The following is a 17603-nucleotide window of genomic DNA, read 5'->3' as shown; positions in this document are numbered from 1 at the left end:
TTGACGTGCTGTTGGAGTGTGAGCAAAGTAACATTTATGAAGGGGTTCAGGGAAACCGGCAGGCCGGACTTGAGTCCTGGAGATGGGAAGTACAGTGCCTGCACTCTGAAGGAGGGGTGTTAATGTTGCAGTTTAAAAACTGTAGTGTAAAGCACCCTTCTGGCAAGACAGTGATGGAGTGAATGATGGTGAAAGTTTTTCTTTTTCGGGCCACCCTGCCTTGGTGGGAATCGGCCAGAGTGATAATAAAAATAAATAAAATAATATTTTACGAAGGTGCAAGCACTCTTGGCTTGGGTGACAGCATCTTCAGCTCATATACTGAGGTCCAGGGATTGATCTTGGCATGGGTGAAATGTTGGCATTTTTCCTTATACCTTTTCCCCCTGTTCACCTTGCGGTAAGTAGATACATGGGTGCTGGATAGCTGTTGTGGGGTTGCATCCTGGAGAACAAGATTATCTCAAGTTGCCCAAAATACTCTGTATAACCAGAGGCTTTCTATATACAGTAGAATACCAATGATGTCAGCAATAGTTGTATCAAGAACTTATAGAAATAAAGATGAGTATTATTATTATGGTAGCACACATGGAGCCAAGCAACCAATGATGTGGTTGCTTGCCTCTTGAGTAGTATCTGAGCCAATGGGAGCATAAGTTCTTGTGTGGGTTGGCCTTAGCCAACTAGTGATGTAGAGCTTGCTCATGGATAGCATTTGAGTCAATAGAAGTTGGGGAGGTGTGAGGGTGGCTTAGCAGCCAATCAGCAACTGGGTTGAATGTGTCTATGGTAGCCTCTCAGCCAACAGCAGAGTTTGTACTACAATTTATTGTTTCCTCTGTGTTGTCTTCTGGATTATTTACCCTTCATAACTGAATTTGTGTTTTCATTACACCATTTCTTGTGTTACCAAGTCACCATCGCCCTTAAGTGGTGACGTGTACTTAGCTCTGTGAAGACCTGTTTGTGTGCTCTTGAGTGGTGACCTGTACTTTGAGTGCTGACCTATACTTAACTCTGTGAAGAAGTGTCTTGTTTGCTCCCTGGACTGAACCAAGATGCCCTCCATCGAGCAACTTTACCAGCAACTTAAGGAAGAATTGAGGGCAGCGAAGATGGAGATACGGCGATTGACCGAGGAAAACAAGAGGATTCGTAGTAGTCCTCCTGTTTCGAGTCCTCAGGTCAAGAAGGGATCGTGGTCAGTGGCTGGACAGCAGGGGACGACGAAGTTGACGATCAAGAAGACGAATGGAAAGCCAGAAACGATGAAGAAGAAAGAGACTGCTGTGGAAACTCCCGTGGAAACCTCCAATGCATTCTCGGTGCTACCCGACGAATGTGAGTCTACTACTGGGATCGTCACGACGAACGACAAGAAGGAAGGTAAGAATATTGTTGTTGTTGGGGATAGCCAGGTTAGATACATGGATAGGGCATTCTGCTTGAAGGACAGGAGTAGGAGACAAAGGGTATGCTTTCCTTGGGCTGGGATGGAGGACATTGTTAGCCGGCTTGACAACATCATGAACGGTAATGGGATCAATCCTATTATTTGCCTCAGTGCTGGAGGCAATGATGTAGGCAAGCGTAGAAGTGAGGATTTAGTTAGAAAGTTCAGGACAGCTATAGACATGATTAGGAAGAAGGGGGGGCACCCTGTTATATGTGGCATTTTGCCAAGAAGAGGTGTTGGTAATGAATGGTTGTCCAGAGCAATTGGTATTAATTGTTGGCTGGATAAACACTGTAAGGATAATGCAGTACCATTCATTGACAACTGGGACAACTTCTATGGCCGAAATGACATGTATGCCAGGGATGGGGTTCACTTATCCAGGGCAGGTGTGGGTTTTCTTGCAAACTCAGTTGAGGGGGTTGTTAGGACTTTAAACTAGGATTAGTTAGAGGTATGGGTTTTGAAATGATTAATAATGAGTATGGATATATTGACTTATGCTCTGATATTAAGAATCTTAATAGTAACTGTCATGGAGTAACTCTGGGTAATGAAAATTTCAGAAATTGTGTAAAAACAAAGATGAATAGGAAAAATGTGCAGAAGAAAAAACATATGATGGTATTTTATGCTAACAGTCGAAGTGCAAGAAATAAAATTAATGAACTACGTTTGGTAGCATGTGCTGGGAACTTTGATATCATTGCATTAACTGAAACGTGGTATGATTTAAAGAGTCGGGATATGACTGCTGAGTGTAATATTCAGGGATTTAAGTTATTCAATGTGGATAGATGTAATGGGAAGGGGGGAGGAGTTGCATTGTATGTTCGAGAAAATATTAATTGTTGCATAAAAACAGGTATAAAAATAGATGGAGCAGTAACAGAGTCTGTTTGGGTAGAGTTCGTGGAGGGTCAAGAAAAACTAATTCTAGGTGTAATATACCGACCTCCAGGCTTGGATCACGATAGAGGGAGACTTCTTTGGGACGAAATTGTTAGGGCTTCTGGACACAGTAACGTAGTCATAGTAGGGGACTTTAACTTTAGCCAAATTGACTGGAATTCTTTGACAGGTAATCTAGAGTCCAGTGACTTCATGGAAACAGTTCAGGACTGTTTTCTGAAACAGAGTGTAACTGAACCTACCAGGGGTAATAATTTGCTAGACCTAGTCTTGTCAAATAAGGAAACACTCGTGAATAATCTGGAGATCACTGAAGAGCTTGGCGCAAGTGATCACAAATCCATCACCTTTAGCATTAATTGGGAATGCAAGAATAATGATAATACAGTAAAAATCCCCGATTTTCGTTCTGCCGATTATAATGGACTTAGGGAACATCTGTCTAATCTTGATTGGGGTTATCTAGCTAATGATTTTATTGACGATAATCATACTTATGAATATGAAGGGATCTGCTTTTATGATTGTTTTCTTAATAATGTACACAGTGCCCAGAGTATATACATTCCCCAGAGAGAAATTAGGTCTAATAACGATCCCAAATGGGTTAACAGGAGGCTAAAGCATCTATTAGGGGAGAAAAGGGGAATTTATAGCTTAAAAGAGAAGTAAAAAAGGCGATTAGAAAGGCTAAACGTGACTATGAAATTAGAGTTGCTAATGAATCAAAGACTAATCCAAAGGGGTTCTTTCAAGTGTATAGGACGAAGGTGAAGGAAAAAGTAGGACCTCTGAAATCTGGGAATGGACAGCTGACGGATAATGAACTGGAAATGTGTTCCTTATTTAATGACTATTTTTTGTCAGTTTTTACACAGGAAGATGTAAATGAGATTCCAGTAATTAACAATTATTTAGTTCCTGATGAATTTAAGTTAACTAATATTACTGTCACGAGGGACATGGTTATTAAACAGATAGACAAACTGAAACAAAATAAGTCCCCGGGACCCGATGAGTTGTTTTCAAGGGTACTTAAGGAATGCAAGATGGAGCTTAGTCAGCCATTAACGAGTGTATTCAATGCGTCCATCCATACCAGTGTAGTGCCAGAGATGTGGAAGATGGCTAATGTGGTTCCTATATTCAAATCAGGGGATAAGTCCACTCCTTCAAATTACCGTCCAAAAAGCCTGACATCTATAGTGGGCAAGTTATTAGAATCAATTATAGCTGACATTATCAGAAGTCACCTTGAAGAGCATAACTTGATAAATGAATCTCAGCATGGATTCACAAGAGGTCGTTCCTGCCTGACAAACTTACTGACGTTCTTCAATAGAACATTTGAGGCAGTTGACAGTGATAAGGAATATGATATTGTTTATTTGGATTTTAGTAAAGCCTTCGACAGAGTACCTCACAAGAGACTCTTAAGAAAAGTGGCAGCTCATGGTATAGGAGGTAAAGTTCTAGCATGGATTGAGGCATGGCTTACCAATAGAAAGCAGAGAGTTACCATTAATGGAGTGAAATCTGAATGGGGATTAGTCACTAGTGGCGTTCCACAAGGATCAGTTTTAGGCCCTCTCTTGTTCATAATTTACATTAATGACCTTGATGAAGGGATTACTAGTGACATGAGTAAGTTTGCTGATGATACAAAGATAGGCTGTATAATTCACTCTGAGGAGGATATCAATGAACTCCAGGATGATTTGAACAAATTAACGTCTTGGTCTGAGAAATGGCAGATGAAGTTTAATGTGGATAAGTGTAAGGTACTTGCCCTTGGTAATGAAAATAACCCTCGAAGCTATAATCTAGGTGAAGTAGAGCTTGATCATACAGAATGTGAAAAAGACTTGGGAGTCATGGTAAGCAGAAATCTAAAGCCAAGACAGCAGTGCCTCAGTGTGCGCAACAAGGCCAACAGATTACTTGGATTTATCTCAAGAAGTATAAGTAACAGAAGTCCAAAAGTTATTTTACAGCTCTATACATCACTAGTGAGGCCTCATTTAGATTATGCTGCTCAGTTTTGGTCCCCTTACTACAGGATGGACATAGACTCATTAGAGAACATACAGAGAAGAATGACTAAAATGATTTACTGTGTAAGGAACCTCCCGTATGAAGATAGACTTAAAGCCTTAAATCTCCACTCTCTGGAGAGGCGTAGAATGAGGGGAGATATCATTGAAGTGTATAAGTGGATGACGGGCATAAACAAGGGAGACATTAATAAAGTACTGAGGGTGTCGAACCAGGTAAGAACCAGGAATAATGGATTTAAGTTGGATAAATTTAGATTTAGAAAGGACATAGGTAAGTACTGGTTTTCTAACAGAGTTGTAGATGCGTGGAACAGTCTTCCCAGTGGGGTGATAGAGGTTAGGACCTTGGGTAGCTTTAAGAAGAGACTGGACAAATATATGAGTGGGAGGGGCTGGGTTTGATTGGTGTCAAGGGGTACGGGAGTTATTTCTTGAGTAGCTTTAGGTAGATGTCGTTTTGATAAGGACCTGCCTCGTATGGGCCAGTAGGCCTTCTGCAGTGTTCCTACATTCTTATGTTCTTATGTTCTTAAGTGCACAGTAAACAGGCAATTTCTCTGAAGATCAAGCAAGAAAAACATGATGGAGTTAGAATTAGTGCACTGGTGCGTAAGTAAGGTTTTCCACAATCAAGCAAAATGAAACAATAAAGACTTTTAAAGTGGCTGATAAATCTAAGCTAGTGAAAAAAAGGTTGAAATTATCATAGAGATGGGAAGACTGTTGTTGTTGTGGATAGGAGAGAAGCAGATAAAGGAAAACAGTGCTTGCAAGTTATATCTGTGAGTGTGCAAGCCCAATGTACAGGCATTCCTCACTTAACGACTTATCTGTTTAATGACCACTCGGACTTACGACCAGCTCTCCAAGCAGTTGGTATAATACTGTATACAGTATAGTTGGTGTACTGTATACAGTACAGTATACAATACACTACTGTATATACATGTAAAAATATATTAAAATGTTATAAATGGTGAAATGATGACCATAAAATAATATCTAAAGATGGCTGATATAAACCCACTATCAATACAGTATACAATACAATACAATACAATACAATTTTTATTTCTTTGCAAGTTTACATTGAGATTCTGTAGTTACAGTAATAAGTTGCAGCGCAAAGAGAGCCACTATCATGCCACAGCATTATGGGCAGACTAAATTAATGGCTTACAGACTACTTAATACTAGCTTGTTTAAGTTGCACATCTGTTTTTATTTAATTTAAAGTAGACAGTAAGTTAACTCAAGTTACAATCTGGGGATATTACATTAGGACAATTTGAAGGTATTTTGTAGGTTGTGTATATAAATGGTAAACATTTACCTTATATTACTGGAATATATAACATTGAGCATTGGTGAAAGTAGTTTACAGTATGAGAATGCTACAATATGGTGTAAGGCAGTATAGTTTTGTGCAGGTATTTATACTACACCTAGGTAGTAGGTTGGTAGACAGCAACCGCCCAGGGAGGTACTACCGTCCTGCCAAGTGAGTGTAAAACGGAATCCAGTAATTGTTTTACATGATGGTAGGATTGCTGGTGTCTTTTTTTCTGTCTCATAAACATGCAAGATTTGAGGTACATCTTGCTACTTCTACTTACACTTAGGTCACACTACACATACATGTACAAGCTTATATATATACATACCCCTCTGGGTTTTCTTCTGTTTTCTTTCTAGTTCTTGTTCTTATTTATTTCCTCTTATCTCCATGGGAAAGTGGAACAGAATTCTTCCTCCGTAAGCCATGCGTGTTGTAAGAGGCGACTAAAATGCCGGGAGCAAGGGGCTAGTAACCCCTTCTGTATATATTACTAAATGTAAAAGGAGAAACTGTCGTTTTTCCTTTTGGGCCAACCCGCCTAGGTGGGATACGGCCGGTGTGTTGAAAGAAAGAAAGATTTATGCTACAATGTAGTATTAAGTTATGTATGAACTTTGGATATTTAAATTTTGAAGAGTTAAGATTTAGGTAATTGGGAGATCTTAATTTAAGTACACCTACCATAGGACCTTAAACTCCAATATCAACCTTGACCTAAAATGCTTTCTTGATAGTTGTGACAGAACCCACAGGCATAACACCAGACACAAACATCTCTACGACATTCCCCATGTCCGACTAAACCTTTACAAAAATTCAATGTATGTCAAAGGCCCTAAAATCTGGAACACCCTACCTGAGAACTCTAGAACTGCAGACACATTCATCACCTTCAAAACTACCATTAGAAAACATCTTATCTCCCTGATAAACCCCATCAACTAACTACACGAATACCACCTGGTGGTTCACACTTACACTCACTCACCCATTTGACCATAAAGAGAATTATTAATCTCAATCTTAAAATAATGAATCCTATGATACTCCAATACTGAAACTATGTACTGTGCCAAAACAAAAGCATTCACATTGCTAAACTCACAAACTAGTATTTAGTCACTTAGCCATAATATCAACTTACCTCATAATTTGTAATACAGTTTTAAAATAAAGAATTAAACTAAGTCTGCCCGAAATGCCTAGCCATGCTAGGCATTCTAGTGGTACACTCTGTAATCATTATTTAACTACATGTAAACCACACAACAACCAAATTCTGTAAATTCAACATTGTAATCTTTATAGAGAATAAACTTTGAATTGACTTACAACCGAGTTCGGTTCCGAGAAACCGGTCGTAAGTCGAACTTTACTACTGAATATCAACAAAACATTTTTGTAATGACTTTATTTTATTGTTTTATTTTGGTATTTCATGTTTTACTTTACTTTTTATGTTGTTAGTACTGTATTTTATGCTGTAAGGTTTAGGATAAATAGTGTACAACACAAATACAGTGGACCCTCAACCAGCGATATTAATCTGTTCCTGAGAGCTCATCGTTAATCGAAATAATCGTTAGTCAAGTTATTTTCCCCATAAGAAATAATGGAAATCAAATTAATCCGTGCAAGACACCCCAAAGTATTGAAAAAAAAAAATTTACCACATGAAATGTTAATTTTAATACACACAAACTGAAGTAGACATGCACAGTTACATGACACTTACCTTTATTGAAGATCTGGTGATGACTGATGGGATGGGAGGAGGGGAGACCCCTTCCATTAGCACTTTAGGTAGCAAGTCTTTTTCTGGGGTTACTTCCCTTGTTCTTTTAATGCCACTAGGACCAGCTTCAGAGTCACTGGACTTCTGTCGCACAACATATCTGTCCATAGATACCTGTACCTCTCGTTCCTTTATGACTTTCCTAAAGTGGTTCACAACATTGTCAGTGTACAGGTTGCCAAAACGGCTTGCAGTAGCTGTGTCAGGGTGATTTTCATCAAAAAAGGTTTGCACTTCAAGCCACTTTGCACACATTTCCTTAATCTTAGAAGTAGGCAACTTCTTCAATTTCTCTATCCCCTCCTCCGAAGCAGTTTCCTCAGGTCTGCCCTCTTGCTGTTCAAGATGATCTAGCAGCTCATCAGTGGTTAGTTCTTCATTATCCTCCTCCACCAGCTCTTCCACATCCTCCCCACTAACCTCCAACCCCAAGGACTTCCCCAATGCCACAATGGATTCCTCAACTGGCATAGGATTCTCAGGGTTAGCCTCAAACCCTTCAAAATCCCTTTTGTCTACACATTCTGGCCACAGTTTTTTCCAAGCAGAGTTCAAGGTCCTCTTAGTCACTTCCTCCCAAGCCTTACCTATAATATTTACACAATTGAGGATGGTAAAATGATCTTTCCAAAACTCTCTTAGAGTCAGTTGAGTTTCTGAGGTCACTACAAAGCACCTTTCAAACATAGCTTTTGTGTACAGTTTCTTGAAGTTGGAAATGGCCTGCTGGTCCATGGGCTGAAGGAGAGGAGTGGTATTAGGAGGCAAAAACTTCACCTTAATGAAGCTCATGTCCCTAGAAAGTCGCTCTGCCAAGTCTGAAGGATGACCAGGAGCACTGTCTAATACCAGGAGCCACTTAAGGTCTAATTTCTTTTCAATTAGGTAATTTTTCACATTGGGGGCAAATGCATGGTGTAACCAGTCATAGAAAATGTCCCTAGTGACCCATGCCTTACTGTTTGCCCTCCACAGCACACACAAATTAGCCTTGACGACATTGTTTTTCCTGAACACTCTGCGAGTTTCAGAGTGATACACCAATAAAGGCTTCACTCTGCAATCACCACTAGCATTGGCACACATCAACAGAGTAAGCCTGTCTTTCATAGGCTTATGTCCTGGGAGTGCCTTTTCCTCCTGAGTAATGTACGTCCTGCTTGGCATTTTCTTCCAAAACAGGCCTGTTTCTTCACAATTAAACACTTTTTCAGGTTTCAGTCCTTCACTGTCTATGTACTCCTTGAATTCCTGCACACATTTTTCAGCTCTTTGTGGTCCGAACTGGCAGCCTCACCATGCCTTATCACACTATGAATGCCACTACACTTCTTAAATCTCTCAAACCAACCTTTGCTGGCCTTAAATTCACTCACATCACTAGTTGCTGGCATTTTTCTAATTAAATCCTCATGCAACTTCCTAGCCTTTTCACATATGATCGCTTGAGAGATGCTATCTCCTATCTGTTTTTCATTTATCCACATCAATAACAGTCTCTCAACATCTTCTATCACTTGCGATCTCTGTTTCAAAAACAAAGTTGCACATTTGGCAAGAACAGCTTCCTTGATTGCCGTTTTCTTGGCCACAATAGTAGCGATGGTTGATTGGGGTTTTGTGTACAACCTGGCCAGCTCAGAGACACGCACTCCACTTTCATACTTAGCAATGATCTCTTTCTTCATATCCATAGTAATTCTCACCCTTTCTGCTGTAGAGTTGGCACTAGAAGCTTTCTTGGGGCCTATGGTGACTTATTTTGCAGGTGTAATCACTAAAAAGGCTATGATAATATGAAATGTTCCAATTGTATTCTTGGAAGCGACCGTGGTGGCTGGCTTGTAAACACTGACACCCACGGGATAAGTGAGGTGCGCTCAGGCCAAAGTGGACGCATCTCGTATGGAACGAATAGCGCTGGTTGGGTTTTTAAGCGCTAGTCGAGGCAAAATTTTTGCGTTAAAATGTATCGCTAGTCAGATTTATCATTAATTGATGCCATCGCTGGTTGAGGGTCCACTATACAGTGGACCCCCGGTTTACGATCAGCTCCCAATGCGACCAATTATGTAAGTGTATTTATGTAAGTGCGTTTGTATGTGTATGTTTGGGGGTCTGAAATGGACTAATCTAATTCATAATATTCTTTATGGGAACAAATTCGGTCAGTACTGGCACCTGAACATACTTCTGGAATGAAATAATATCGTAAACCGGGGGTCCACTGTAGTTGTTTATTTCCCAGAAATTTGGCATAAAAAACACGGTCGTAAGTCGAGTGGTCGTAAGTCGAGCAGGTCCTAAGTCGGATGGTAGGTGTATTGAGTATTGAATATTTAGTTTAGGGTGAGTAAATGGTTTTTGAGAAAAGTCTTAAATTGATGTTCAGACCGGGTTACTTTATTATTTACTGGTAATGAGTTCTAAATTTTGGGGCCCTTTATGTGCATTAAGTTCTTACACAGTGTGGTGTGGACACGGGGTATGTACATCAAAAAGTTATCTGTGTCTTGTGTTATGGTCGTGCATCCTATTAAGGTTGGTGAGGAGAAGTTTGAGTGAAGGGTTTATGTTTGAGTGTAGTGTTCTACGTATGTAGTAGGCACATGAATAAGTATGGATGTTCTTTATGGTGAGCAGTTTAAGACTTTTGAATATTGGTGGAGTATGCTGTCTGGAGGAGGAATTTATCATTCTGACTGCAGCCTTCTGCTGGGTTATTAGTGGTCTTAGGTGATTTAATGTTGTTGATCCCCATGCACAAATTTCATATGTGAGATAAGGGTAGATGAGTGAGTGATACTGTGCAAGGACAGCTGATTGTGAAACAGAGTACCGTTTCTTTGATAGTATGCTTACTGTCTTAGAGATTTTCTTGGAAATTTGTTGTACATGGGTCTGGAATTTAAGGCTACTGTCAAGGTGGATTCCTAGGAATTTTCCCTCTGTGCGTCTTGTGATGGGTGATCCGTTTAGCACTATGTTAAGTGGAACATTTGTGGCTCTGTTTCCAAACTGAATGAAATAGGTTTTGTCAGTATTGAGTGTAAGCTTGTTAGTCATTATCCAGGTAGATATTTTCTGCAATTCAGCACTAACAGTGATAGCCAGTATGACAGTAAGTATTTTATATTTTATTAAAATGTACCAAATATGTGCTGCTTAACCTTGCCTACAGAATATTAACCATTGCAGTTTGACCTATTTATGAAATATAAGGGGGTTTAATTAATCTTATGCAATGCTATAATAAAGTACAGTGGAACCTCAAATATCAAATTTTCTTTGGTCCAGAAGGCTGTTCAAGTGCCTTTACCGAATGAACTTATTCCCATGAGGAATAATGTAAATTAGGTTAGTCCATTTCAGACCCTCAAAAATACACTTATAAAAGCACTTACAAAAATACACTTACATAATTGGTTGTGTTGGGAGCAGTTCGATTTTTGAGGTTCCACTGTACTGTAATTAAATTTAACAAGAGATGGAATACTGCAGTAATTATACCAGTCAACTAAAAATTAATATTTAATGTTGTAGTTAGATAATACCCTGTAGTATTATCTAACTACAACATGTACATGTTTATAGAGGGGCCACAGATATATCAGATCACTTTCTAGTTGTAGCTACACTGAGAGTAAAAGGTAGATGGGATACAAGGAGAATAGAAGCATCAGGGAAGAGAGAGGTGAAGGTTTATAAACTAAAAGAGGAGGCAGTTAGGGTAAGATATAAACAGCTATTGGAGGATAGATGGGCTAATGAGAGCATAGGCAATGGGGTCGAAGAGGTATGGGGTAGGTTTAAAAATGTAGTGTTAGAGTGTTCAGCAGAAGTTTGTGGTTACAGGAAAGTGGGTGCAGGAGGGAAGAGGAGCGATTGGTGGAATGATGATGTAAAGAGAGTAGTAAGGGAGAAAAAGTTAGCATATGAGAAGTTTTTACAAAGTAGAAGTGATGCAAGGAGGGAAGAGTATATGGAGAAAAAGAGAGAAGTTAAGAGAGTGGTGAAGCAATGTAAAAAGAGAGCAAATGAGAGAGTGGGTGAGATGTTATCAACAAATTTTGTTGAAAATAAGAAAAAGTTTTGGAGTGAGATTAACAAGTTAAGAAAGCCTAGAGAACAAATGGATTTGTCAGTTAAAAATAGGAGAGGAGAGTTATTAAATGGAGAGTTAGAGGTCCACACACCCCCCTTTCCTAAAGCCTCCTTGTTCATCTGCTATCCTATTCTCCGTCTTACTCTTAATTCTTTCAATTATAACTCTACCATACACTTTACCAGGTACACTCAACAGACTTATCCCCCTATAATTTTTGCACTCTCTTTTATCCCCTTTGCCTTTATACAAAGGAACTATGCATGCTCTCTGCCAATCCCTAGGTACCTTACCCTCTTCCATACATTTATTAAATAATTGCACCAACCACTCCAAAACTATATCCCCACCTGCTTTTAACATTTCTATCTTTATCCCATCAATCCCGGCTGCCTTACCCCCTTTCATTTTACCTACTGCCTCACGAACTTCCCCCACACTCACAACTGGCTCTTCCTCACTCCTACAAGATGTTATTCCTCCTTGCCCTATACACGAAATCACAGCTTCCCTATCTTCATCAACATTTAACAATTCCTCAAAATATTCCTTCCATCTTCCCAATACCTCTAACTCTCCATTTAATAACTCTCCTCTCCTATTTTTAACTGACAAATCCATTTGTTCTCTAGGCTTTCTTAACTTGTTAATCTCACTCCAAAACTTTTTCTTATTTTCAACAAAATTTGTTGATAACATCTCACCCACTCTCTCATTTGCTCTCTTTTTACATTGCTTCACCACTCTCTTAACTTCTCTCTTTTTCTCCATATACTCTTCCCTCCTTGCATCACTTCTACTTTGTAAAAACTTCTCATATGCTAACTTTTTCTCCCTTACTACTCTCTTTACATCATCATTCCACCAATCGCTCCTCTTCCCTCCTGCACCCACTTTCCTGTAACCACAAACTTCTGCTGAACACTCTAACACTACATTTTTAAACCTACCCCATACCTCTTCGACCCCATTGCCTATGCTCTCATTAGCCCATCTATCCTCCAATAGCTGTTTATATCTTACCCTAACTGCCTCCTCTTTTAGTTTATAAACCTTTACCTCTCTCTTCCCTGATGCTTCTATTCTCCTTGTATCCCATCTACCTTTTACTCTCAGTGTAGCTACAACTAGAAAGTGATCTGATATATCTGTGGCCCCTCTATAAACATGTACATCCTGAAGTCTACTCAACAGTCTTTTATCTACCAATACATAATCCAACAAACTACTGTCATTTCGCCCTACATCATATCGTGTATACTTATTTATCCTCTTTTTCTTAAAATATGTATTACCTATAACTAAACCCCTTTCTATACAAAGTTCAATCAAAGGGCTCCCATTATCATTTACACCTGGCACCCCAAACTTACCTACCACACCCTCTCTAAAAGTTTCTCCTACTTTAGCATTCAAGTCCCCTACCACAATTACTCTCTCACTTGGTTCAAAGGCTCCTATACATTCACTTAACATCTCCCAAAATCTCTCTCTCTCCTCTGCATTCCTCTCTTCTCCAGGTGCATACACGCTTATTATGACCCACTTCTCGCAGGTGTTTACAGTGAAACATATAAGTGAACAGTATTTAGATAAGGCTAAAGAGGTCTTTGTGGCATTTATGGATTTGGAAAAGGCGTATGACAGGGTGGATAGGGGGGCAATGTGGCAGATGTTGCAAGTGTATGGTGTAGGAGGTAGGTTACTGAAAGCAGTGAAGAGTTTTTACGAGGATAGTGAGGCTCAAGTTAGAGTATGTAGGAAAGAGGGAATTTTTTTCCCAGTAAAAGTAGGCCTTAGACAAGGATGTGTGATGTCACCGTGGTTGTTTAATATATTTATAGATGGGGTTGTAAGAGAAGTAAATGCGAGGGTCTTGGCAAGAGGCGTGGAGTTAAAAGATAAAGAATCACACACAAAGTGGGAGTTGTCACAGCTGCTCTTTGCTGATGACACTGTGCTCTTGGGAGATTCTGAAGAGAAGTTGCAGAGATTGGTGGATGAATTTGGTAGGGTGTGCAAAAGAAGAAAATTAAAGGTGAATACAGGAAAGAGTAAGGTTATGAGGATAACAAAAAGATTAGGTGATGAAAGATTGAATATCAGATTGGAGGGAGAGAGTATGGAGGAGGTGAACGTATTCAGATATTTGGGAGTGGACGTGTCAGCGGATGGGTCTATGAAAGATGAGGTGAATCATAGAATTGATGAGGGAAAAAGAGTGAGTGGTGCACTTAGGAGTCTGTGGAGACAAAGAACTTTGTCCTTGGAGGCAAAGAGGGGAATGTATGAGAGTATAGTTTTACCAACGCTCTTATATGGGTGTGAAGCGTGGGTGATGAATGTTGCAGCGAGGAGAAGGCTGGAGGCAGTGGAGATGTCATGTCTGAGGGCAATGTGTGGTGTGAATATAATGCAGAGAATTCGTAGTTTGGAAGTTAGGAGGAGGTGCGGGATTACCAAAACTGTTGTCCAGAGGGCTGAGGAAGGGTTGTTGAGGTGGTTCGGACATGTAGAGAGAATGGAGCGAAACAGAATGACTTCAAGAGTGTATCAGTCTGTAGTGGAAGGAAGGCGGGGTAGGGGTCGGCCTAGGAAGGGTTGGAGGGAGGGGGTAAAGGAGGTTTTGTGTGCGAGGGGCTTGGACTTCCAGCAGGCATGCGTGAGCGTGTTTGATAGGAGTGAATGGAGACAAATGGTTTTTAATACTTGACGTGCTGTTGGAGTGTGAGCAAAGTAACATTTATGAAGGGGTTCAGGGAAACCGGCAGGCCGGACTTGAGTCCTGGAGATGGGAGGTACAGTGCCTGCACTCTGAAGGAGGGGTGATAATGTTGCAGTTTAAAAACTGTAGTGCAAAGCACCCTTCTGGCAAGACAGTGATGGAGTGAATGATGGTGAAAGTTTTTCTTTTTCGGGCCACCCTGCTTTGGTGGGAATGGGCCAGTGTGATAATAATAAAAATAATAATAGTTAGAGGTATTGGGAAGATGGAAGGAATATTTTGAGGAATTGTTAAATGTTTATGAAGATAGGGAAACTGTGATTTCGTGTATAGGGCAAGGAGGAATAACATCTTGTAGGAGTGAGGAAGAGCCAGTTGTGAGTGTTGGGGAAGTTCGTGAGGCAGTAGGTAAAATGAAAGGGGGTAAGGCAGCCGGGATTGATGGGATAAAGATAGAAATGTTAAAAGCAGGTGGGGATATAGTTTTGGAGTGGTTGGTGCAATTATTTAATAAATGTATGGAAGAGGGTAAGGTACCTAGGGATTGGCAGAGAGCATGCATAGTTCCTTTGTATAAAGGCAAAGGGGATAAAAGAGAGTGCAAAAACTATAGGGGGATAAGTCTGTTGAGTGTACCTGGTAAAGTGTATGGTAGAGTTATAATTGAAAGAATTAAGAGTAAGACGGAGAATAGGATAGCAGATGAACAAGGAGGCTTTAGGAAAGGTAGGGGGTGTGTGGACCAGGTGTTTACAGTGAAACATATAAGTGAACAGTATTTAGATAAGGCTAAAGAGGTCTTTGTGGCATTTATGGATTTGGAAAAGGCGTATGACAGGGTGGATAGGGGGGCAATGTGGCAGATGTTGCAAGTGTATGGTGTAGGAGGTAGGTTACTGAAAGCAGTGAAGAGTTTTTACGAGGATAGTGAGGCTCAAGTTAGAGTATGTAGGAAAGAGGGAAATTTTTTCCCAGTAAAAGTAGGCCTTAGACAAGGATGTGTGATGTCACCGTGGTTGTTTAATATATTTATAGATGGGGTTGTAAGAGAAGTAAATGCGAGGGTCTTGGCAAGAGGCGTGGAGTTAAAAGATAAAGAATCACACACAAAGTGGGAGTTGTCACAGCTGCTCTTTGCTGATGACACTGTGCTCTTGGGAGATTCTGAAGAGAAGTTGCAGAGATTGGTGGATGAATTTGGTAGGGTGTGCAAAAGAAGAAAATTAAAGGTGAATACAGGAAAGAGTAAGGTTATGAGGATAACAAAAAGATTAGGTGATGAAAGATTGAATATCAGATTGGAGGGAGAGAGTATGGAGGAGGTGAACGTATTCAGATATTTGGGAGTGGACGTGTCAGCGGATGGGTCTATGAAAGATGAGGTGAATCATAGAATTGATGAGGGAAAAAGAGTGAGTGGTGCACTTAGGAGTCTGTGGAGACAAAGAACTTTGTCCTTGGAGGCAAAGAGGGGAATGTATGAGAGTATAGTTTTACCAATGCTCTTATATGGGTGTGAAGCGTGGGTGATGAATGTTGCAGCGAGGAGAAGGCTGGAGGCAGTGGAGATGTCATGTCTGAGGGCAATGTGTGGTGTGAATATAATGCAGAGAATTCGTAGTTTGGAAGTTAGGAGGAGGTGCGGGATTACCAAAACTGTTGTCCAGAGGGCTGAGGAAGGGTTGTTGAGGTGGTTCGGACATGTAGAGAGAATGGAGCGAAACAGAATGACTTCAAGAGTGTATCAGTCTGTAGTGGAAGGAAGGCGGGGTAGGGGTCGGCCTAGGAAGGGTTGGAGGGAGGGGGTAAAGGAGGTTTTGTGTGCGAGGGGCTTGGACTTCCAGCAGGCATGCGTGAGCGTGTTTGATAGGAGTGAATGGAGACAAATGGTTTTTAATACTTGACGTGCTGTTGGAGTGTGAGCAAAGTAACATTTATGAAGGGATTCAGGGAAACCGGCAGGCCGGACTTGAGTCCTGGAGATGGGAAGTACAGTGCCTGCACTCTGAAGGAGGGGTGTTAATGTTGCAGTTTAAAAACTGTAGTGTAAAGCACCCTTCTGGCAAGACAGTGATGGAGTGAATGATGGTGAAAGTTTTTCTTTTTCGGGCCACCCTGCCTTGGTGGGAATCGGCCGGTGTGATAATAAAAATAATAAAAAAAACAAAGGTTACTGCCAGTAAATGTGAAATGCAGTGGGCAACTGGATGACACTCCTTGTCATCATGCTGCTCATGACTCAATGTTCTCTCTTATCTCCAAGTTTTGAATCAAACTTAATTGGTTTCCTTGCTTAATCTTCGTTAAGCTTTCAATATGATGCCATTTCTTGGGCCACTTTCCTAACACAAAGGTACTTGACTTAATAACAGCTGCTCCTGTTATCATCAAGCACTTTTTTATTTCTCTGTAGAACATTAAACAGCTGCATTTGAGTGAAACGCAGTCTAATAAGCAGTTATTTTCACTGTATTATGACAATAACCCCAGCTGCTACCTTTACAGCCAACATGATACAGTAATAACAATCCATGAAATAATAGAGGGACTAGTACTTAACCTGTGAAGAGCAGTGGTGACCATATGCAAGTGATGGATAGCAACCCAGTGGACGCCACCCACTACCACGATGGTGTCCGAGCTGTTACGTAGTGGGCCAGTCCTGCAACAGCATTGACTAAAGTCTTTACATTATGTTGATTAGACTGGTTACATGCAAGCCATGAATTTTCCTTGCTGGAAGCTCAACATACCCCTCAGACACCATCGTTGAAAGACTTGTACACGCTTAACAATTTTCTATAAATATGAAATTACTCATCAGATAGGTTTTAGTTTTCCTGACCTTAAGTGCAAACTATTTACTTTGAAATTGTTTCTTCTGTGTAATCATCATCATCTTTCAACACACTGGCCATGTCCCACCGAGGTGGGGTGGCCCAAAAAGAAAAACGAAAGTTTCTCCTTTTACATTTAGTAATATATACAGGAGAAGGGGTTACTAGCCCCTTGCTCCTGGCATTTTAGTCGCCTCTTACAACACGCATGGCTTACGGAGGAAGAATTCTGTTCCACTTCCCCATGGAGGTAAGAGGAAATAAACAAGAACAAGAACTAGTAAGAAAATAGAAGAAAACCCAGAGGCGTGTGTATATATATGCTTGTACATGTATGTGTAGTGTGACCTTTGTGTAAGTAGAAGTAGCAAGAC

At 40.4% G+C, this 17603-nt stretch overlaps 1 protein-coding gene across 8 annotated transcripts in view; it reads right to left on the bottom strand.

The window, feature by feature from the left end:
• LOC128692428 (zinc finger protein 436) overlaps positions 1 to 17603 on the bottom strand; it is a 108394-nt gene that overhangs the window by 60449 nt on the left and 30342 nt on the right. For 7 of the 8 annotated variants that reach the window (XR_011391269.1, XR_011391270.1, XM_070080758.1 and 4 more), the window contains one exon: positions 16953 to 17054. The exons of the other annotated variant lie outside the window; for it this stretch is intronic. The gene's annotated coding sequence lies outside the window, so the exon portion shown is untranslated. The remainder of the gene's footprint in view (positions 1 to 16952; positions 17055 to 17603) is intronic. 8 annotated transcript variants of the gene reach the window in all.

This window comes from Cherax quadricarinatus, unplaced genomic scaffold (genome assembly GCF_038502225.1).
Source record: "Cherax quadricarinatus isolate ZL_2023a unplaced genomic scaffold, ASM3850222v1 Contig916, whole genome shotgun sequence".
In the NCBI taxonomy this organism is placed as follows: Eukaryota; Metazoa; Arthropoda; class Malacostraca; order Decapoda; family Parastacidae; genus Cherax; species Cherax quadricarinatus.
The sequence above is the reverse complement of the archived record's forward strand: the minus strand, read 5'-3'. Positions and strand labels throughout refer to the sequence as shown.